Source organism: Balaenoptera musculus, chromosome 5 (genome assembly GCF_009873245.2).
Source record: "Balaenoptera musculus isolate JJ_BM4_2016_0621 chromosome 5, mBalMus1.pri.v3, whole genome shotgun sequence".
Lineage (NCBI taxonomy): Eukaryota > Metazoa > Chordata > Mammalia > Artiodactyla > Balaenopteridae > Balaenoptera > Balaenoptera musculus.
The window spans coordinates 135,502,924-135,526,189 of NC_045789.1; the positions used below are offsets into that span (position 1 = coordinate 135,502,924).

A 23,266-nucleotide genomic window follows, 5' to 3' on the forward strand; every position below is an offset into this window, starting at 1 on the left:
TGCTCCACAACAAGAGAAGCCACCGCAATGAGAAGCCCGTGCACTAAAACGAAGAGTAGCCCTGGCTCGCCGCAACCAGGGAAAGCCCACACGCAGCAACGAAGACCCAACGCAGCCATAAATAAATAAATAAATAAAATGCTCCCAATCTTTTCCAAATGCCCCTTAGGGAGATGGGAATTCCCCTCCCTGAGACCTACCAAGCCAAAGAGATTTCTTCAATGTCTTTAGAAAACACAAACCCAAGTTCAATTCAACACATCACAGGGTTCCTCTCAATGTGTGTGGAATGAAAGCCCGGGGGCTTGAGAGAGCTAAGGCTAGGCTGACCACCTCATCCCAGTTTGCCCAGGACTGTTAAGGTTTTAGCAGCGAACCCCTGAATCCCAGGCAAGGGAGGAGTGTTCATCACCCTGATTCAGCCCTGGGGCCCACTGTCTTTCTGGAAAGGATGAGACATAAGAGAAATGTTTGCTTCTTCCACTCCGGAGGAACTGTGGGGGGAGAGGGGATGGAGAGAAAAAAGTACATCCAGGATTCTTGCTCCGTTCCTGCCCCAGACACACTCCAAACCCCTCCTTGGGGCCCTGAAGGACTTAGAAACATCCAGATTGATGTGAGGCACTCCAGAGCAGGGCTTCTATTCTGCTTCCTCATTAGGACGCAATGCTCCAGCCAGTTACCCCAGCCCAGCCCCGGGGGGCATCCACATCTGGTACCATTACCTCATCTGTAAAATAAGGGAGGTGGAGAGTTCCTCTTAGGGCCTTATTTACTGTCACATAAAATAACTCCTTTAAGTTCTGTGCATTTAACTTTTCAGAACTTTTCTCAAACTCTGGGGAACTGACAACTTAAATTTTTCAAACCAGGAGTCACAGCCATCAAGATGGACCAAGTAAAGGAGGCATCGACAGTGGACAGAGCTTCTGTGACGGGCAGACCCGCTTCGTTCCTCTTCTCTGCGGCCCTTTGCAGGGTGTTAGAAAAACCCACTGAACTGGTTTGCTAGGGCTGCCATAAAAGTACCACAGACGGGAGGCCAGAGGTCCAAGATCAAGGTGTCAGCAGGGATGGTTTCTTCTCAGGGCCTCTCTCCTTGGCTTGTCAGTGGCCACCTTCTTCCTGTGTCTGCACATCGGCTTTCCTCCATACATGTCTGGGTCTCAATGTCTTCTTTTTACAAGGACACCAGTCACACTGGTTTCGGGCCCACCCTAATGACCTCCTCTCAATCATCTCTGTCATCTCCTAAGTCACCTATTTCCCAGGCGAGTGACATGGGTGAAGGGGGGTCAAAAGGTACAAAACATATACCTTCCAGTTAGAAAATGTCATGGGGGTGTCAGGTACAGCATGGTGACTACAGTTAACAGTACCCACTGAAACTTGCTAAGAGAGTCAATCTTAAGAGTTCTGATCACAACAACCTAGATGGGAAAAGATTTTGAAAAAGAATAAATACATGTGTATGTATAATGGGTTCACTCTGCTGTACACGTGAAACTAACACAACATTGTTAATCAACTCTACTCCAATATAAAATTAAAATGTTTTTAAAAAAGAGTTCTGAGGGACTTCCCTGGTGGCACAGTGGTTAAGACTCCGCACTCCCAATGCAGGGGGCCCAGGCTCGATCCCTGGTCAGGAAACTAGATCCCACCTGCATGCCACAACTAAGAGTTCGCATGCCACAGCTAAAGAGCACGCAAGCCGCAACTAAGGAACCCGCCTGCCACAACTAAGACCCGGCACAACCAAATAAATAAATAAAATAATTTTTTTTCAAAAAAGAGTTCTGATTACAAGAAAAAAAATTTTTCTAACTATGTGTGGTGACATGTTATTAGACTTACTGTGGTGATCACATCACAATACATACAAATATCAAAACATTAGGTTGTATATCTGAAACTAATATAATGTTATATGTCAATTATACCTCAATGTATTAAAAAAATATATTGCCAAACCAAAACCTAAACAATTTCACTGATCTCCCAAAGGTCACACTTTGAGGTACTGAGGGTCAGAACACAACATATGAAGTTGGCAGGGACATAACCCTCCTCTCTGGACTTGACATCCTTTCCTGTGCCCTCAGGTCCTTGGGTCCATCTTCCCTGAAGACTACAGAGCCCAGAAGAGTCTTTAGGTAGCACCATCATAACTCATTGATTCAGTGACTATCTCCAGGGGCTACTCTAAGGTGCTGATGGGAGGTCGAGACAAGCTCTCTTTAAGGGAAATCTAGAACAGCAGTTCTCAAAGTTTTTAGAAAAGGTATGAACATATTAGTAGTACTGTGAAAATAATTTTGCCCTCATGACTCCCTGAAAGGGTCTGGGGGAATCCTGGGTGTCCCTGGACATTCTTAAACAACAGTTGCCTGAAACCCCCTCTGTGGAGGATGGCTTCACCTTCTGGTTGTTCTTACCTGCTACTCCTCCCTGGCCAGTCCTGGCCTTCCCCATGAGGCCAGAGGTACTCCTTAGCCCACCCCAACCCCAACCCAGCACAGAAACATAGAGCAAGGCCCACTTTTTATGAGCTCTGCTCACAGGCCCTGGGTCTCAGGAGACAGTACAAGGCAGGAATAGACATGAATAGACATTAAACCAAGACCAGAATGCCTCCCGGCTCCATCCTCCACAGTGAGATCACTTCATCCTAGTATTTCCACAGGTGAGTCAACAACTCTGCACATTAGGTAAATGATAGTATACAAGCCTGTATCCATTAGGATTAAGCTTAGCTGAATACAAAACAAAAAAAAAAAAACTTTTTTTTACATTGGCTTAAGACAGAAACGTATTGCTCTTTCATAGAAAAGAAATTTGGGGGTAGGCAGCCCAAGACCAGTATGGTGGCTCCACAAAATTGGCAGGGACCAGCATACTTTCTAGCTCACAGTCAGCTTTCTCTAAATTGAGGTGCTCATCCTCGAGGTACAAGGTGGCTGCTGAGTGCCAGCCCTAGCAATCATATTCCACCCAGGAGAAATGGAAAAGCAGTGCTTCTCAGGAGTTGTGTATACTTCTGTTTACATCTCACTGGCCAAAACTGAGCCACATATTTACATGGGAAATTAGGACTGTCTTCTTTTAGTTGGATGGCAATACATCTAACCGATGAAGAAGGGGAGAATGTGTATTGGTAGGCACTAAGCAGTGTTGACCACAAATCAACAGGCAGACAGTTGCTCTTCTTCAAGAGAGCCAAATTGAGATGCAGTCACCCAATAGCCACTATGTGACTCACAAGCCAGTTGACTCATTCCTACCCACCAACCTGTCAGCAAAATTGTGTTTCTACATGTCATGGATTGCTAAAATATTCACAACTCTGAATGTTAAATTCTAAAATGCAGAGTCGACTATTTGGCATATTCTCTAGATCTCCAAATTGCACATTTTTAGATACAAATTATTTTCTATATTAAACACTGAAGGAAAATATACTTAAACATTAACCTAAAAGTCTATAGAGATTATTTCTGAGAAATAGAATTACAGGACATTTTTCTTTGGATTTTTTTCCCATTCTTTTCTGTAGATAAAAATGTTCTTCTAATGTATATACATTGCTTCTATAATTAGATAAAACAGTAATTTCTTTTCAAGAGCCCAGACTTCTAGCCCTGTCATTCGTTAGTTGAGGGATTTATTCATCTACAACCCAGAGTAGCTGAGACCAAGGATAATTTAGGAAATCGATTTTTGAGGTAGTGCTTTACCCCTGATGACTTAATAATCATTGGCTGGATATTTTCGGCCAAGATCAGAACCTCGATATTCCACATTCCAGGGTCTACTAAGTCTTCTATTTTAGCTTCATTTCTTGCCATGTTCCTTGAGTTAAATATAAAAATTACATCATGACCTTTCTTATTATTTCAAACTAATTACTTCTCATTACTTATGTCTTGTGGTTTAAATAGAACCTAAAAATAAGTGTAACCCACGAACAACTTTTTTTTTTTTTTAATTTATTTATTTTTGGCTGTGTTGGATCTTCGTTGCTGCGCGCGGGCTTTCTCTAGTTGCGGTGAGCGGGGGCTACTCTTCGTTGCAGTGCGCGGGCTTCTCGTTGCGGTGGCTTCTCCCGTTGTGGAGCACCGGCTCTAGGCGTGCGGGCTTCAGCAGTTGTGGCATGCGGGCTCAGTAGTTGTGGCTCGAGAGCGCAGGCTCAGTAGTTGTGGCGCACAGGCCCAGTTGCTCCGCAGCATGTGAGATCCTCCTGGACCAGGGCTCGAACCCGTGTCCCCTGCATTGGACAGCGGACGCCCAACCACTGCGCCACCAGGGAAGCCCCCAGCATTTTTGAAGAACAGCCACTGAGTTCTGCTCTGCTATTACAATTAAACATGAGTCAGATGATGGGGAGGGTTCCACAGTTCAGACTTTGTAAGGAAAAAGGGATGCGTTTTCTTCCCCAGAAACTCCCCCGGAGGAATTCCCCTTCTGCATTTTTGACTTTGTCATTTTCCAGGGAACTCTTTGCAACTGAAAGTGAAGCCGGCAGATTTGGAAGCAGCTGACTCCCAGGTTGCTGATCTCTGCTGACTGTCTCCGGGCCCCCCACCCCACCCCGCCACCGGGGGACTCCGGAGAGGAGGGTGGGCAGCGCTGGGCAGGGTAGCTGCAGCCCCCAAAGATGCGCAGGACAAGTCCCCGGCTTCCAGAGGGAGCCTGTTAATTACTGCACACCCACCCGGCACTGCTTTTTCTCCAGAAAAGGCATTAACTGAAAAACTAAAAGACCAAAGTAAAATTCTCGGTTTTTACATCTGTGTTTACTGTCCCTACCCTAGAGCCAAAAGGATGACAATGAACCAATTTAAACACACCAACCATGGGAATTCCCTGGCGGTCCAGTGGACTCAGCGCTTTCACTGCCAGGGCCCGGGTTCAATCCCTGGTTGGGGAACTAAGATCCCCACAAGCTGCGTGGCAAGGCCACAGACAAACAAACAAAAAAAACACCAACCTTGCTAGGAAAAAAAAACACCCAAAGGCACATGTATAAAAGCATTAACTTTACACACTCAGAGTAGCCCAGCTATATTTACTAAAGTCTTAGGCAGTGCATTGGGATACAGAGATAAAATGGGTCTACACTGGACAGAAAGCTCAATGTCTGTTTTCACAGCATTATACTTTTATTTGTCAGAGACACTAATCCTGTTGTATACTATTAGAATTAAAATTAATAAACCTATATTGTAGACAAGATAAAAAAAAAAGAGGAAGCTGATTATTATATTGACTTGAATCTAATCCATATCTAGCCATTAATAAGCACAGGAAAGATGGTGGATCCTACAATCCACATTGTACTACGACATACAGTAAAACCTTCCCCAGAACAGCCCCAGCTGTCATTATGTGCAAAGCTCACAGGAACTTCAGAAAAAATATAGAATAAGCAGAAGCAGATTCTCATAGAAGCTAAGGAAGTTTAAGCTTCAGGAACCCTCACTTTCACAATCCCTTCCCGTTCTCATTCTAAATAAATAGTTGCTTTTCCACCTTATTTTCTATTTGTAATTTTTTTTCTATAAAAGGGGTCCATAAATTCTGTCAGTTTCAGGCTCCACAAAATCTAGATTCTCCCCTATAGCAGATAAAACAATGGATCATATGCTCTTACATTTTTTAATCTTTTTTTGTTTTGTTTTGTTAGTGCCACAGGGCTTGCGGGATCTCAGTTCTCTGACCAGGGATTGAACCCAGGCCCCGGCAGTAAAAGCGCCAACTCCTAACCACTGGACTGCCAGGGAATTCCCTTTTTAATCTTTTGAAATTTTTAATTATGGTAAAAAATACATAACATAAAATTTACCATTTAAACCAATTTTTAGTGTACAGTTCAGGGGTATTAAGTACATTCACACTGTTATGCAACCATCTCCAACATCCATCTCCAGAACTTTTTCACCTTGCAAAGCTGAAGCTCTGTAAACTGTTAAACGAAGGTTCCCATTTTCCTCCGCCCCGCCTCCGGCCCCTGGCAACCACCATTCTGCTTTCTGTCTCTATGAGTTTGACTTCTCTAGGTAACTCATCTAAGTGGAATCATACAGTGTTTGCCTTTTTTGTGAAAGCCTCGTTTCACTTAGCACAGTGTCCTCAAGGTTCATCCATATTGTAGCACGTGACAGCAATTTCCGAATTAAGGCTGAGTAATATTTCACTGAATGTATATACCACGTTCTGTTTATTCATCTGTCAATGGACACTGGTAAATTTTTTATTTTTAGATAGATGCATGTAACCATTTGGAATGCCATGCTCTGGCTTTAGAATTAGTTCGTTCTCTAGAGTGTGCAGTAGTGGTCCCTTGTCAAGATTTGGTGACTTTCGCTGTCCGAGATCAATGAGAAATCTTAAAAGGACAGTTATCTTTTCATTGCCAGCTTGTGAATAACCCCCTGACAAGCAACATAGCCTGCATTTCTGCCCGGGCATCCCATGCTATTTCCTGTATCTCTTACCTATTCTGATACTCTTTAATCAACTAATAAAAATGTATTGAGAGATATTATTTCATTTTATTTTCAAATATTATTTAGCACCTTCGATGTTCTGGGGTAACGCTCCACTTTGGAAAGAAAAAAGAAAAAAAAAATGAATAAAAGTAAGACTGACGGGGCTTCCCTAGTGGCGCAGTGTTTAAGAATCCGCCTGCCAATGCAGGGGACACGGGTTCGATCCCTGGCCCGGGAAGATCGCACACGCCGCAAAGCAACGAAGCCCCTGCGCCACAACTACTGAACCTGTGCGCTACAGCCTGTGAGCCACAACTACTGAAGCCCGCACGCCTAGAGCCCGTGCTCCGCAACAAGAGAAGCCACCACAATGAGAAGCCCACGCACCGCAACAAAGAGTAGCCCCCGCTCGCCGCAACTAGAGAAAGCCCACACTCAGCAACGAAGACACGAGGCAGCCAAAAATAAAATAAATAAAATAAAAATAAATAAATTTATTTAAAAAAAAAAGTAAGACTGAAGAAGTTCCCATTCCAGAGGAGGGAACAGACTGACAAATTCTGATACAGTGTAATAAATGCAGTAATGGAGGTATATGTACAAGGTGCCAAGAGAGTACATTAAGGGAGGATTAGTTCAGCATGAATGAGTCAAGCAAAATTAAGCAGAGACGGCAACATTTAAACTGGGTATTGCAAAGGATATTTGCTTGGTGATGAAAGTTGCAAAGGGTGCTCCAGAGGAAGCAGACTGAACCAAAGGCTTGAAAGCATTCGTTATACTCAGGAAAAAGTAAATACTCTGGTGTCTAGAGGGCAGAATGCATTAGTAAAAGCAGTATAAGAGGTGAGATTCAAGGGAGATCGGGACTAGACTATGAAGGTCTTAAGGGGATTGCTAAGGAATTTAGGACTTTGTCTGGTGGGCAATGGGAGCCACTGAAGGTCTTAAACTGAGAGAGGTGGGGAGGGAGCATTGTGATAGAGTCTGTGTTTTTGTTTTGTTTGGCTGCTTAGCATGCATGCGGGATCTTAGTTCACCAACCAGGGATCAACCCTCGACCCCTGCGTTGGAAGCACAGAGTCAACCACCGGGAAGTCCCTGGAGTCTGTGTTTTGTAGAGATCATCCTTTCACCAATCCAGCCATGGGCAGAATCTGGAAGGATGGGCCAAGGGCAGGAGAAAAGGACGAGGAGATCCCTAAATTTGAGTGAATGTTTAACCAAAAGACAATATTTTTCCTCCATCAGCAGAAGTGAGAGCTGACGGAGCAGGTCGGATTCAATCATTAAAAAATTGCATTTCCACTCGCCTGAGTTTTAAAATTGCTACACCTGTGTATGTATGTGTATACAATGTTATACAAGAAAATGCTAATTTTCCTGCTAACTTTGGACAGGCGAATTAAGGACAATTTTTATTTTCTTTATTTTCAAATGCTCTATTCTTAAATGTATTTCTTTTAACAATAGGAAAACAATATTTTTTAAATTGAAGTATAGTTAATTTACCATGTTGTGTTAGTTTCAAGTGAACAGCAAAGTGATAGGAAAACGATATTTTTAAAAGGCTGTTTCATTTCTTGTCATCCCTATTGGAAGTTATCGTTTGATTGTGTGGGGAGTTGGGAAGGGGATCAGGGATCCTTCAAAACCCAGTTCCATTCATCCCTCACCCCCAAAATAAATGCACGTGAGTAGCAGGAAAGGAGAGAGGAATATACATACAAGAAAATGTGACACTTTCATCTTTGCGCGTGCACTGTATATTCTGTGAAAAGTAAGTGAGGCAGACAATGAAGGGATGGGAGTCAAAGAAAGGAATCTTGAGGTGATTTGGGTGCTCAGTGAAGACGGTGGGATTTGTACTAGTTTATCTTCGAAGGAGAGAAAACGTGAAGGCTAGGAAAATCATACTCCAAGCTGGCAGAATGATGTGAGCAAACAGCAACGCAGGGGAGGGTTGGCAGAAGATGAGGAGACCTGGCAACTGGGAACAAAGGATTCATGCAGGACTCGAGGTTGGAAAGGTGGGTTTGAGACCGAGAATCCTTCTGGCAGTGGGGAATCACTGAGAGTTCTGAGTAATTGTTCTGACGCAGGAAACACGGGACTAGAGTAAGATCAGTTTGGGGGCGGTAGGCAGGAGACACTGCCAGGAAGGAAATGCGGTTCACATGTGGCTTCCCGATTGCCACGCAGATCTAAATGCCAATGCTGTCTTTCACTGATTCCTTCCAAACAGGCTGTTTCTTCCTTCAAAACAGAAAACAACTTTGTTGAGATACAATTCACAGACCATACAATGTACCCATTTGAAGCATGGAACTAAGTGTTTTTGAGTATAGTCACATGGTTGTAGAAACATCACCATGATTTAATTTGAGAACATTTTTGTAAAAGAAACCTCAAACCCATGAGCAGTCATTCCCCATTCGCCCCTAACCCTCTGGCCCTAAGCAATCACTGGTCTGCTTTTTCTCTCTATGGATTTGCCTGTTCTGGACATTTCACAAAAATGGAACCAGACAATAGTGACATTTTGTCTGGCTTCTTCCACTTAACATAACGTGTACCAGGTTCATCCACACTGTAGCCTGCACCAGTACTTCACTCCTTTTTACTGCTGAATAATATTCATTGCGTGGATGACCACATTTTGCTTATCCAGTCCTCAGTTGACAAATATCTGGGTCATTTCCACTTTGGGGCTATTATCAATAACGCTGCTACGAACATCTACGTACAAGTTTTGGTGTGGTTATAGGTTTTCACCTCTCATGGATATCTTCCTAGGAGTGGAATTGCTGGATCGTACAGTAACTAGACTCTCTGTTTCTGACCTATGTGTGCTCTCTGATGAATCTTACTGTTTATTTGTTTGTTTTTGAAGCTGGCTTCTGTCTCACCCAGTATAACTGAATTCTGACCAAGTAGAGTCGTTCTAACTTAACTCAGCCCTACTTGTGATTTTTCGAAGCCAAGAAGGAAGTAGGTGATGTGTCAGAGGTTTCTGCTCTGATCAAGAAAGCAGATCTGATCACAGAGCAAGTCACAGCAGCCCACATTCGGGCAGCCCTTGTGCCTCTTATACTTTCATGGGAAAGGAAACCAAATGTCAATCTCTCTCTCTCTCTCTCTCTCTCTCTCTCTCTCTAAAGTTTGGGTACATCAGAAGCATCTTCTATGGAAACAGGATATTTCAGCCCAATCAAGGCTCATATTCTAGAACTCTCTTCCTTGTTTACTGAGACAAGGATTCCTTAAGGAGGAATCTCAGGATCTCAAAACTGATAACAGTTGGAGCAAATGTGGGAGCCCAATGCTTTAGAAATGTGTGTACAATTAGAAATACCAAGAGAGGACTTTCCTTGTGGCACAGTGGTTAAGAATCCACCTGCCAATGCAGGGTACATGGGTTCGAGCCCTGGTCTGGGGAGATCCCACATGCTGCAGAGCAACTAAGGCCGTGCACCACAACTACTGAGCCTGTGCTCTAGAGCCCGCGAGCCACAACTACTGAGCCCGCATGCCACAACTACTGAAGCCCGCGTGCCTAGAGCCCGTGCTCCGCAACAAGAGAAGCCACCACAATGAGAAGCCCGCGCACCACAACGAAGAGTAGCCCCCGCTCGCCGCGACTAGAGAAAGCCCACGTGCAGCAACGAAGACCCAACACAGCCAAAAATTAATTAATTAATTAATTAATTTTTTAAAAAGAAATATCAGGAGGTTTGGGGGTTTCTTAGTTTAAACAAGAACACCTGAGAAATAAATGGCAGTCAAAAATGAAAGAAAAAAGAAACACGTTGGACCCCTAGGTCACAGTGACATCATTTGAAATAAAACAAACAATTTTTTTTTTTATGCAGTCACAGGTGAGATAAGAGGGAGTTTTGAAACACCTTGTAGTTTCAGATTCCAGAACACCGCCTCCCCTAGGAGCTGATGTAACAGTAACCAACATCACGTACAGTACTAAAAATGCTGGGGTGGCCAAAACCAGCTAATTGACCTACGATCGATACCAAAGGCCATCAATGTGCAGTTGAGCAGTAGCAAATGATTGACCTGTACTGAAGACTTGACAATGGAGGGAGGAAGATTTATACCTCAATAATGTTCTAACAATATTTCAACATCTCTGCCAGCCCTGTGGGATTATAAATAGATTCTGCTAAGAATAATAAACTGACTTCTGGAATCCTATATGGATGGGAAATAGGGTGCCCGGGGAGCAGACACATTGAGACAGCAGTGTTATAAAGCTTGAGTTAGGAAAGAGATTAATGTTCTAGTGCTATAGAACAAAACTGTCCAAGGAACACAAGATGATGGCCTGTCTCCCTGTTATTGGGAGCTTGTAACCTACAAAGAAACATAAGAAAGAACAAGAAACTCGACATTGGAAACTGAACCACCTGCCTTAAGAAAGTAAGGATTTCACTCTTGTACAAAAGTATGGTATAAACTGGCTTGCTAATAATCAGGAAAGTGTTCTGTCCTTTGGGAAGAGACAGATGTCCTCCTTTCGTGTTTCAGAACTCTCTAATTCTGACGAGCCAAAAGGCCTTCTGGAGAAATAATTCAAAATGTCTCTTTTGAAATATTCTCAGGAAAGAATCTTTCTGGGGAATCTGTAAGCATGGGGTTTCTGCAGCTCCCCTGATTCGGGGTGTCATTTTGAACAGTCTCCTGTTGCCATATGCCAGCTCCACTTCACACCCCACTCTCTGAAGCTTAGCCTTTGATCATCTGGACACCCCCAGTGGGCTCTTCCTTAGCCAGGTGCTTTCTCTGTGACCTAGTCCCAGATTCTTCTGTTTACCTCCTGGCTGGCTGACTTGAGATTGACTGAGGTTGGTACAGTGCGCCTAAGGTACTTAGAAATTCAAGGATAGGCAGGACATTGTGAGACCAGCCTCTGACGGGTCCATGTTCATGTCATTGCATTACTTCAGTTTCCCTGCCCTTCTTTCCTGGCCTGCCCAAGGCCAGAAATATTGAAAAGAGGAAGAAAGGGAGGGAGGTAGGGAGGGAGGGAGGGAGGAGAAAAGACGGAAGGCAGGAGAGATTCAACCTCCGGTGCTGGAAATTTCACAATAGCCCATCATACTCAACAACAGACTTCAACCAACTAGCAAGGCCTTAAAAAGTTTTATTTTTAATACTTACTTTCCAATAAGAAAAACATTGTATTTAATTGAGTTCTGCTTATACTCAAATTTCCTTTTCAGCAGCCAGGGTTGAAGGCAGCTTTTTCAAGTAAGTAGCAAATTTTGTTAATTGACATTTAAGGAAAATAAATATGTTATCAGTGAGAAAACAACTCCCCTGCCTATGATGGAAACAATATTTTTTTCAGCCTGAGGGATTAAAAACTCCTAAATAATTTCATGTACCTTGGTTGCATCCTACTGTCTGCTTAAGAAAAACAACAGCAACAATCTCTACACTATAGAAAAAACATTTCCCTCTTCTAGCAACTAATTTTTTACACTACAAATATGCATTTGCTGTTAAAAAAAATTCTGATATTACAAAGGTATAGAGAGTAAAAAGTCAAAATCTCTATTCATCTCTCCTTAAACCCCACAGGGGTGGGACTCACTACATCATACTTCCTCAGGTAGGGACGGGAAACTGTTGGCAGTATGTTCTTCCAGACTTTTTTCTATGCATATGTGTCTATTTACACACATAGGTGTTGTGAGTTTTATTTGTTTACACGTATTGGATTGTAGTAAACATATTGTTCTGGAACTTGCTTAATGTTGAGTCAGAAACTTCTTCCATGTCAGAACAGCTAGAGCTACCTCACTCTCTTTCACAGATGTAGAGTTATCTGTGTACCATAAAGTATTCGACTATTTCCCAATTTGGCTGTTTAGGGTTTTCATTAATGCAAACAAGGCTGCAATAAATATGTACGTGCACTGTGCATTTATTGCTGAATCAGAGTGTATGAGCATTACTGTTTTTTTTTTTAATTTTTTAAAATATTTATTTATTTTGGATGTGCTGGGTCTTAGTTGCAGCATGTGGGATCTTTAGTTGTGGCATGCGAACTCTTAGTTGTGGCATGTGGGATCTAGTTCCCTGACCAGGGATCGAACCCAGGCCCCTTGCATTGGGAGCATGGAGTCTTAACCACCAGGGAAGTCCCAGAGCATTACTGTTATTTTTTTTTAATTTTTAAAATATTTATTTATTTTGGCTATGCCGGGTCTTAGTTGCAGCACACGGGATCTTTAGTTGAGGCATGCAAACTCTTAGTTGCGGCATGTGGGATCTAGTTCCCTGACCAGGGATCGAACCCGGGCCCCCTGTATTGGGAGGGCAGAGTGTTAACCACTGGACTGCCAGGGAAGTCCCAGAGCATTACTGTTTTGATAGATGTTGCCAAATTGCTCTCCATAGAAGGTTATAAGATGAACATTCCCACCAATTGAATATGAGAGTATATTTTCATTTATTTGGGGGGGAATTGGGGAAATGAAAATAACATATTATTGTTGTTTTTATTTGTATTTCCCAGACTCTTTTTTGGGAGGTTAAATAACTTTTCACATGTTTCTTGGCCATTTATATTTCTTTATCTATAAATTACCTTGCGTTTGCCCATTTTTCTTTTCATTTACTTTTTCTTGTGATTTGAAGGAGCTCTTTATATATTATGGTTCTCCTGTAGTTCTGTGAAAACATTTCCTCTCTCTCTGCTGCTTGACATTTAGCTTCATTGATGCATCATTTACTAAATAGAAGTTTAAAAAGATATTTCTGAGGACAGATCTGTCAATCTTTTATTTATGTCTTTTGAGGTTTGAGACTTATTTGGAAGGCCATGTTCAGCCCCAAGATTATTAAAAATAAAACAAAGCAAAACAAAACCTCCTATACTCTGCTTGTATTTTTATGGAAATTTATTTTTTTATAGTTGGATTTTCAATTCATTTGGAATATGCTTCTGAGTGTAGTTGGAGAGCAAAATCCAAAATAATATGATGGTGGAATTCCTATCCTGTTCCTATCTTTAATAAGCATCTCCTAATATCTCATTATTGTGATATTTGCAGTGATTTCTGCCTTTATCAAAGTTTATTATTAATAGTTTCTTTTAAAGTAAGGAATGCATATTGAATTCTATCAAGTGTCTTTTCAGCATCTAATTAGGTCATCATTTGATTATTCTCCTTCAATTGATTAATATGTGAACTGCATGACTGGATTTCCTAATGTTGAAATTTCATTATCTTCCTGGGAATTCTATTTCTCAATTTTTCAATATGTCTCAGCTTCCTGATACAAAAAGAAGTGATACTTTTATCCCACAGTATTTTAAAGGATTTTCAAATGAAAATCTAATTATTCTGCTTTTTCAAAATCCAAAGCCATGTTAGCTACACGGAAGAATATGTTTTTATTTTGTTTCTCTCTAAAAAACAAGTACTCAACTGGCTGTCGTAGCAGGTGGCCCCAACGTTAAATTTATCCCTTTGACACTTTTGTCTCCCTCCTGCTTTCATCTGCATTTACTGGAAGGTCACCTTGTAACGCAGCATTTCTTGAGCGGCTCCCCTGGGCCAGGTTCTGGGCTTGTTCTCGCAAGGGATTCAGAAGGCCTAAGAACTAGTCAGTCAGCCCTCAATCCACTGAAGTAACACAGAATCAATAGGATCTCACCTTTTATCTGTAAACTCAAAGAGCAGCCATGTTTATGCTACCTAATGCACGGAAGGCACAATGTCAAATGTTTTACCAATGGCCACGATTTGCGTTGCTGTATATGGACTTCTCTGGGTACCAACTGTGCATATTATCATGCATACTTAGGTGACTAATAAATTCTTTTTAAATAAAGTTGATGATGATGATAGGGTTAAAGAATAATGAGAACTGGCAGAAGGTTACACAAGAAGCATTACACAAATCAAGGTACTACCATATATGTACATAAGGTCATTTAAACCATCTTTGTACTCTTACTAGTGACGTGGGAATGGTTTCGAAATATCCTCAATGACCTCTCAACATGATCTTAGTTCTTGTTTTACTCATCGGAATAGCATCAGGTTTTCTTTTCTGTCAAGTATTCAAATAACATTAACTGATCTGTCTTGACCTGTCAGTAATTGATGATGAAACTTCCTGTATTTGCCGAAAACATATCTTAATAATTCATATTAATACATACGTTATGAATCAAATATAATTTTCTCAGACCCAATCATTCGTGAAAACTTTTTTAACCTTTCAGTAAATATAAATCAGAAAGGAATGATCTCTTGCAAAGACTTTTCCATAAACCTATTGGAAATTAATTGAATAATAACATTGGAATGATATTGAAGAAAATGAAATAAAGAAATTACATTTTTTAAAATAATTTCATTTCCTAACTCCATTACCTAGTTTTTTAATAAGTATTTGTTAGAATGGCAAGAAAAGTGGAAGAATCCTCATCTTTTAAAACCAGGATACACTGCTTTTTCAAAAGCAAATATTCACAGTAACAAAGATGTGATGCTGAGCTATGCAGTATTTGAGAAAACAGAATTTGCTGAAGAGAATTGTAGAAAAAAATAACTGAGGGATCATTACTACTATTATATCAAGGGGACTTGCAATCATTTTGAAATTTTTAACGAATATATTTCTTCCAGAACTTTTTAGATTGGGGTAATTTTGTCTAGAACAGTAAGGATATTTGCTTACAATGCAAAATCAGGTTTCAGCAGAAAAATAAAGCCTATTTTAAAGCAACATCAGCAACAACAAAAGCAAAAATTCCAAATACTTCTTCGGCAATTCTAATAAAAGGATGTATTTATTTCTTAAATTTTTTTCTGTTATTTTCTTTCTCTAAAAAGGAAGACAGGGCTTCCCTGGTGGCGCAGTGGTTGAGAATCTGCCTGCCAGTGCAGGGGACACGGGTTCGAGCCCTGGTCTGGGAAGATCCCACATGCCGCGGAGCAACTAGGCCCGTGAGCCACAACTACTGAGCCTGCGCGTCTGGAGCCTGTGCTCCACAACAAGAGAGGCCGTGACAGTGAGAGGCCCGCGCACTGCGATGAAGAGTGGCCCCCGCTCGCCGCAACTAGAGAAAGCCCTCGCATAGAAATGAAGACCCAACACAGCCAAAAATAAATAAATAAAAATAAATTAAAAAAAAAAAAAAGACAATTAAAGAGACTTAGATACCTGAAGGAACTATTAGTGGGTTACAAAGAATTACAATTAGAAGCAACAGTAAGAAGAAGAAAAAAGATTTCTGTTTTATATTTCTTTTTTCAAATTGTCTTTTCCAAATGATTACCTACTTTTTTTTTTTTTTTTTTTTGGCTGTGCCGCATGGCTTGTGGGATCTTATTTCCCCAACCAGGGATCGAACCCGTGACCCCTGCAGTGGAAGTGCAGAGTCCTAACCACTGGACCACCAGGGAATTCCCATTACCTGCTTTTAAGATAGGTGCTTTTGGGTTTTGAATTGGTTCTTATTCCTATTTATTTATTTATTTATTCATTCATTCATTCATTCATTTGGCTGTGCCAGGTCTTAGTTGCGGCACACGAGATCTTCGTTGCAGCATGTGGGATCTAGTTCTCTGACCAGGGATTGGACCTGGGCCCCCTGCATTGGGAGCACGGAGTCTTAGCCACTAGACCACCAGAGAAGTCCCTGAATTTGGTTCTTTAAAAACTAGGAAAAGTACATGCTTGTTGAAAAAATAATTTTTAATACAAATGTACACGTAGTAAAATGTGAACATCTCACCCCCCTCATTCATTTTCATTCCCACTTCTCAGGACTTACGCTGCTTAACAATATTTGTGTGAGTCCTTCTAGATCTTTTTCTGAGCAGGTACACAGTTTTTCATATGAATATAAATATATGCTTATTTTACACATTGTTCTACCGCTTTTTTTTTTTTTTTTTTAATATGCCAAGTTCAGACAGCCGGAAAGACCTAGAACTGAGACGTGACTTCCGGTCTGTCTGACTCTAGAACATACTTTGTTTCCAACACACAATCGCCAAGAACACAGCACTAATTTAGGAAGAGTGGTCCGGTAGTATTGTATAGCTATACGTATAGCTAAAAGAGATCAGTTGAATTCTAGATTGGGTCAAGATATTCTTGGTTAGTCTTAAAGATATCCAACAACCAGGAAGTAAATGGTGGTACATCAACTAAATTAACTGCGAAAAATTACAAAAACTGTGTTGCAACATGGAAACGTGATTGTGGTGAAATCTTAAACAGAAAAAAAAAAATGGTGTCTTCTGGTGATTTTTAGCAAAACCAGAGAATTTTGCATCAAACCTAAACTGACATCTTTACTTCCTGTAACAAAACCACCACCTAGTTTTAATGGGAGTTTCTCCCTTTACAAAAAATCTTAAGTCCTATCTCCCTGGGCAGAGATAATAAAAGCCTTCTAGAAACTCTAAAGTCACTAGACAACAATTGATTATTATTTTCCCACAGACAATGGGAAATCGTTATGGGTTGAATTGTGTTCTTCAAAAAGATACGGACAGGGCTTCCCTGGTGGCGCAGTGGTTTACAGTCTGCCTGCCAATGCAGGGGACACGGGTTCGAGCCCTGGTCTGGGAAGATCCCACATGCCGCGGAGCAACTAGGCCCGTGAGCCACAACTACTGAGCCTGCGCGTCTGGAGCTTGTGCTCCGCAACAAGAGAGGCCGCGACAGTGAGAGGCCCGCGTACCGTGATGAAGAGTGGCCCCCACTTGCCGCAACTAGAGAAAGCCCTCGCACAGAAACGAAGACCCCACACAGCCAAAAATAAAATATAAATAAATAAAAAATTAAAAAAAAAAAAAATAAAACCAAACAAACATGCTAGGGACACCTCTGCACATATCATAAATGTATTGCTCAATAAATCTTCACAAAAAAAAAAAAAAAGATACGGACACCTAACCTGGGAATGTGACCTTATTTGGAAATAGGGCCTTTGCTGATGCTGATGTTAAATTTAAATTTAACTTGCTGATGCAGTCAAGTTACAATGAGGTCATTAGGATGGGCCCTAATCCAATGTGACTGGTGTCCTCATAGAAGAGGGAAATTTGGACACAGAGAGAACATTGTGTCAAGACAGACACAGAGGGAAAACTGTGATGACATGGCATTATTCTGCCACAAGCCAAGGAACATCTGAGGTGCCCAGAAGCTACAAGAGGCAGGAAGGATTCTCCTCTAGAGGCTTCAGAGGGAGCGTGGCCCTGCCAACACCTTGATCTTAGACTTCTGCCCTCTAGAACAGTGAGGATAAATTTCTGTTGTCTACCCGATTTGTGGTACTTTGTTATGGCAGTCCTAGGAAACTAATACAGAAATCATTAAAGATTGTTTAAAGGGGGGAGGGGAAGACTAGCATTTATTGACAACCTATGACATTGCTCCAGGTTCCGTGCTGGATGCTTTACATATTTTATTTAATTCCAACAACTGTGGGAAGAAGGCATTTGACAAATAAGTTGAGGCTCAGAAGCTAAGTCAGTCATATGCTGAAGTTCCCTCAGCTGGAAAGGGCTGAGGCTAAGGCTCTGCTTCTAAAGCCCACAATGCTTCCAATGCACCGTTGCCAAGGACACAGCATTGGCCTGAGAAGACTGATTCAGCAGAATTGCATACACGGGTGTTAAACCAGCAGTTACCATGCAACCTTTATCCAGGTGAACCAAACCTTCATGGGCTCCCTGGAAGATATGTCAACATCTCTTTTTTTTTTTTTTAATTTATTTATTTTGGTTGCGCTGGGTCTTAGTTGCAGCTCGCGGGCTCCTTAGTTGCAGCATGCATGTGGGATCTAGTCCCCTGACCCAGGGATCAAACCCCATGTCCCCTTCATTGGAAGGCAGATTCTTTTTATTTTTTTTAAACGTGAATTTTTTTTTTTAAGATTTAATTTTATTTATTTTTGGCTGCGTTGGTTCTTCGTTGCTGCGCGTGGGCTTTCTCTAGTTGTGTCTAGCGGGGACTACTCTTCATTGCGGTGTGCGGGCTTCTTCTTGTGGTGGCTTCTCTTGTTGCGGAGCATGGGCCCTAGGCGCACAGGCTTCAGTAGTTGTGGCATGCAGGCTCAGTAGTTGTGGTTCACGGGCTTAGTTGCTCCGTGGCATGTTAGATCTTCCCGGACCAGGGATCGAACCCATGTCCCCTGCATTGGCAGGTGGATTCTTATCCACTGCACCACCAGGGAAGTCTGGAAGGTGGATTCTTAACCACTGTGCCACCAGGGAAGTCCCCAATATCTCTTGACTGCCAAATATTGTTGCTAATTGAACTGAAGCTTCGTACTTTGCCAACTAGTAGTCAAATCCTTTTTTTAACAAAAAGTTAACTATAATGCTGAGATTGTGAATAAACAATCCTATCCGTTTACCATTAGACCTTCACATTGAATGGGAGAAGTAAAACATGGTATGGTGTACCAGGGCAAATGACTCTTTCTCCAGCATATACTGATCACAGACAATATCCTAGTATCAAACTTAATTTTTGGTTTGAAATGTTTTGCTTCAACCATCATATTCTCCCAGGGCTTCAATGACTGCTAGCTGCTAAACGATAAAGCTGGTTGCCAGGACATGAAAGCCCAGTACACTGTTAGTTTATAAAGTCAATATGGTGTATAGTTAAGAATTCAGACTCTGAAGACTTCCCTGGTGGTCCATCGGTTAAGACTCCACGCTCCCAATGCAGGGGGCCCGGGTTTGATCCCTGGTCGGGGAACTAGATCCCATGTGCCACAACTAAAGATCCCACACGCCACAACTAAGAGCCGGCACAGGCAAATAAATAAATAAATAAATATCTTTTTTAAAAAAAAGAAGAAGAATTCAGACTCTGGAACCACTGGATTTCAGGCCCCCACTCACCCCTTTGGCTGGCATCCTCGTGCAGGGCACAACATGTACAACCGCACACAGCAGCCCTGCAGGTAGGTTTTCACCTACCCTGACGACGGGGGGTAGTGTTCTCACATCATACTAACCACCCCAGACATACGAGTAAAAAGGAAGCAAAACAATCTGTGAGTTCCAAACCATTCCGTATATTTGATACTCATGATATTGCTAATGAAATCATGAATCTCCCCCCAAAAAGGAAAGTAGAAACTGTAAGTATTGCTTAATCACCATAGCTTTCCTCAAGTGGGACCACTTTGGGAGAAAAGAAAGGACCACAGGAGGGGAGTATTGGGATTTAGTCAACTTAGCCCCTCATACACTCATCAGATTCCGCCCACAGAGCAGTAGTCAGAACATGACATCCTGGATGTAGTTCCTGATGTGCGTCTCTGGGAGGAATAATTAGCAGCTTAGAGAGAAGAAGGCAATCTCCGGTGCCCCATTAATTACAGAGCTCCTGGCAATGCAGGCGAATGCCTCCTTCACAGAAAGGTCACCTCCTGGTGTCACTAGTCAGATCTGTGCAAGATCCTTTTGTTGGTCATGGTTATTTCCCTGATAATCACTCCCTGGGGGTCGCTCTGGCTACAACCTAGAATATTTGAGCTCAGTCATTTGCAAGATTTATGGAAAACAATTTTTCAGAAACGAGCTCTCCATTTTCATTGGGCAAATTCCTCTTTCTCTGATAAGTACTGAAGCATATGGAGCAGGTAAATGTTTTCATGGGCAGCATAAAAGTAACATTTTTTTCTTCTGAAGTTGATGCTTTGCAGTTAGGGCTTCCATTCCCACTTTTTTACCAGAGCAAGTGTTCAGCGCAAATTAAAGGGAGAGGGGAAAACTCTACTCTTTCAACCCTGCTCTCTCCGCAGCTTAGCAATAAGTGCACCATTTCCCAGGCTCATAACACCCGCCCTGCTCCCATCCTCGGGGAGAAAACTGTTATTGAATTTCTCTACCCCAGCTGTTAGTCTCCTACCTGTCTCTTGTGCTACATACATTGAACTCATTTTTTTCCTAAGATTTAACACAACACGATGAAAATGGCCAAAGGCGGTCTTTCTCGTCTCTGGGAAGAAAGATTAATGGTAGAAACAATCACTTAATGAAAAGTTGAGGAAAAAAATAAAGTGCAGGTAAATACCCATGTGAATGTGCAAAGCACCTGGTGGCGCTTTATAATCATAACAACCGCAACCGTTATTAAATTGTTTTTCTTTTATGACATGAAAGAGCAATAAAGGGGTCTTGGAATCAGCCACCAAACCATTTGAAGTTAGAATCACAGCAACACAATTCATTTGTTCAGCCACATCCATTTATAAGCACCCACTATGCTGCACACACCTAGTACTGATCTCCAGGTATAACCAACTACATTACTCTTGCACGTGCATTAGGTGGCCTTCCTCTAATCTCCTTTAATACCTTCTCTGTATCTCTAGCAATGCACTTATCACTTTATGCTGCAATTACCTGATAACGTCTGTCCTCTGAGCTGACAGTGGACTGGGGTTAGCTGGTGGGGGTGATGACACATCCTATTCTTCCTTTGAAACTCAGCACCTAGACCAGGCGGTAAGTAATGAATGACAACGTGTGTTCAATAAAATAATGAAATCTTACATGATGGCAAAATAGACTCTACTCTCCTAAGGCCTATTCTGAGAGTCAAAGGGAAAGGTTGGACATTTATGAGGAATTATGAAGTGAATGGAACAAGCCCTTTCTCTAAAAGTGCAATATCAGAGGGCTCTTGAAAAGCTACTATTAGATTTTTTTTTTAAGCACCAGAAGGAATTGTAGAGATCATCAGACAGATTCCACTCCTCTCTCTGCCCTCCTCCACATGTAGAAAAATGGAGGTTATGAAACCTGCTTAAAGTCATGCAATCTGTCGGTGACTGAGGCATAAATAGAGTCCAGGGTATTGGACGCCCCCGGTCCATACGCCCTGAAAGGCAAAGTCGACCAACTGTGCAAGACAGACCCTTCCAGCACTAACTCCTGCTTTCACAAATGCAACTCTGCATTTTAAAATGCAAATCAGAGAAGAAACATCCTTTGAGTCTTCTCCTCCTCCCCCTCCCACAGTTTGTAATTTATCTGACTTGTTCTCAGGATCTTTGCACCTTCCCATCCCACCACCGCCAAGGCAAACATCGCATCCCCAGGGAAGACTTTCCTTATTAGTCTCTCACCCCCAGGCCAGATCAGATTCCCCTTTATATACCAGCGGGGTCCCCTGTATTTCTCCTTCATGGGACTGGTCACAGTCTGAAGTTACAGACCTGTGTGACTGCTTAATTAACATCTGTGAGACTAGTTCCTCCATTAAATGAAGAGGTCATAAATTACGTCTCTAGAGGGAAGAGGCATTCTAAAACGCACCCTAACCCATCTTTTCTCCATCATACCAACGCAGAAAGAGCATCAGTGTGATAGTCTCAAAACTATTTCTTTGGATCTACCTCACTTCCTGGTGTGGGTTCTTCAAACTCAATTCAAGACCACTCCCCAGTCCCTCACCCTCCGGGGTGTGACCCCTGTGTGGTCACACTTGAGACCGCTCAGCTCTCCTTGGACACCTCAGCTGTCCTTAGACTTTCAGCAATGTGCTGCCGGGGCCTCTATGGATGGGCCTCAAATTCGCCTTTGTGTTATTGTGCATGATACATGGGTCCCCATCACAGAGAGTTTAATCAAACCATTCTTTCCATTTTTCCTCCCAGCCCCTGCTCCCTAGGGCTCAAGACTGGAGTCCTTCAGGGTTGGCCAAAAAAAAAGATAATCATCCCTCCCCTCTGAAACGGAAGAAAAAGCTCCGTGTGCCTTGACTCCTATCTTGCAAAGCATTTGTCAGAGCCTCCTTGGTGGCTCATATAAATAAACCCCAATATGGCCCACCACATGGGCCCTCCAGTGACCACAGGCCTGTGTGCATTTAAGTTGAACAGAACTCAGTCGAAAGCTTGGATCCCTGCTAAATTCAGAGAAAGCAGCAGGACATCAGTGCTGTGGGCGGAGAGGAACAGCAAGAGGAGGCTTTATCCTGGCTCAGAGCCGCCGAGGAGAAGCTCCATTCAACACGCATTCGCATTCGCTCAACCGCTGTACTGAGGCGCAAGGGTTTCCGCGAATAGCACCCCACACAGGCACCAATAATTCCAGCCAAAGACACTTCATGACTTGTGAATCCTGGCAGTCACAGAGTCACGAGGGATATGGCCACGTGACTTCGGGAGCAGAGGCAGGGGTAGGGCGAAGCCACCAGCTGAGGACTCTGGTGGGAGTTATTTGAATCTTGGCTCCAACACATGCCAGATCTGTGATCTTGGGCAAGCTTCCGTGAACCACGGCTCCCTCATCAGACACTGGGACAATCTCTATCTCTCAGGAATGTCATGAAAATGAAACAAAACCAGGTGGGCAAATCATCCAATGCCGTGCTTGGGACATAGCAGATGCTCAATACATATTCATTCCCTTTCCTGTGCCTTTTTTTTTTTTTTTTAATGTATTTATTTTTGGCCACACCGGGTCTTAGTTGTGGCACACGGGATCTTTTAGTTGCGGCATGCGGGATCTAGCTCCCCAACCAGGGATCGAACCCGGGCCCCCTGCATTGGGAACATGGAGTCTTAACCACTGGACCACCAGGGAAGTCCCTCCTGTGACTTTTAATCTGTTCTGATTTTTACAATCATTCCTTCTCCGGTGGCTTTGGTTTTAAATTTTTCCATAAAAATACATATTTCATTAAGTACTAGTTAAAAAATCCAACTGTGCTCCTAGAGTTAATATTGCATCATTAAATCCAAGAAATTA

General features: G+C 42.3%; 1 long non-coding RNA gene across 1 annotated transcript in view; it reads right to left on the reverse strand.

Annotated features, from left to right (window-relative positions):
• Positions 1 to 19,338: 19,338 nt before the first annotated feature.
• Positions 19,339 to 23,266, reverse strand: part of LOC118895202 — a 44,901-nt gene continuing 40,973 nt past the window's right edge. Inside the window, exon 3 of the long non-coding RNA XR_005019903.1 lies at positions 19,339 to 21,004. This is a non-coding gene — a long non-coding RNA (uncharacterized LOC118895202). The remainder of the gene's footprint in view (positions 21,005 to 23,266) is intronic.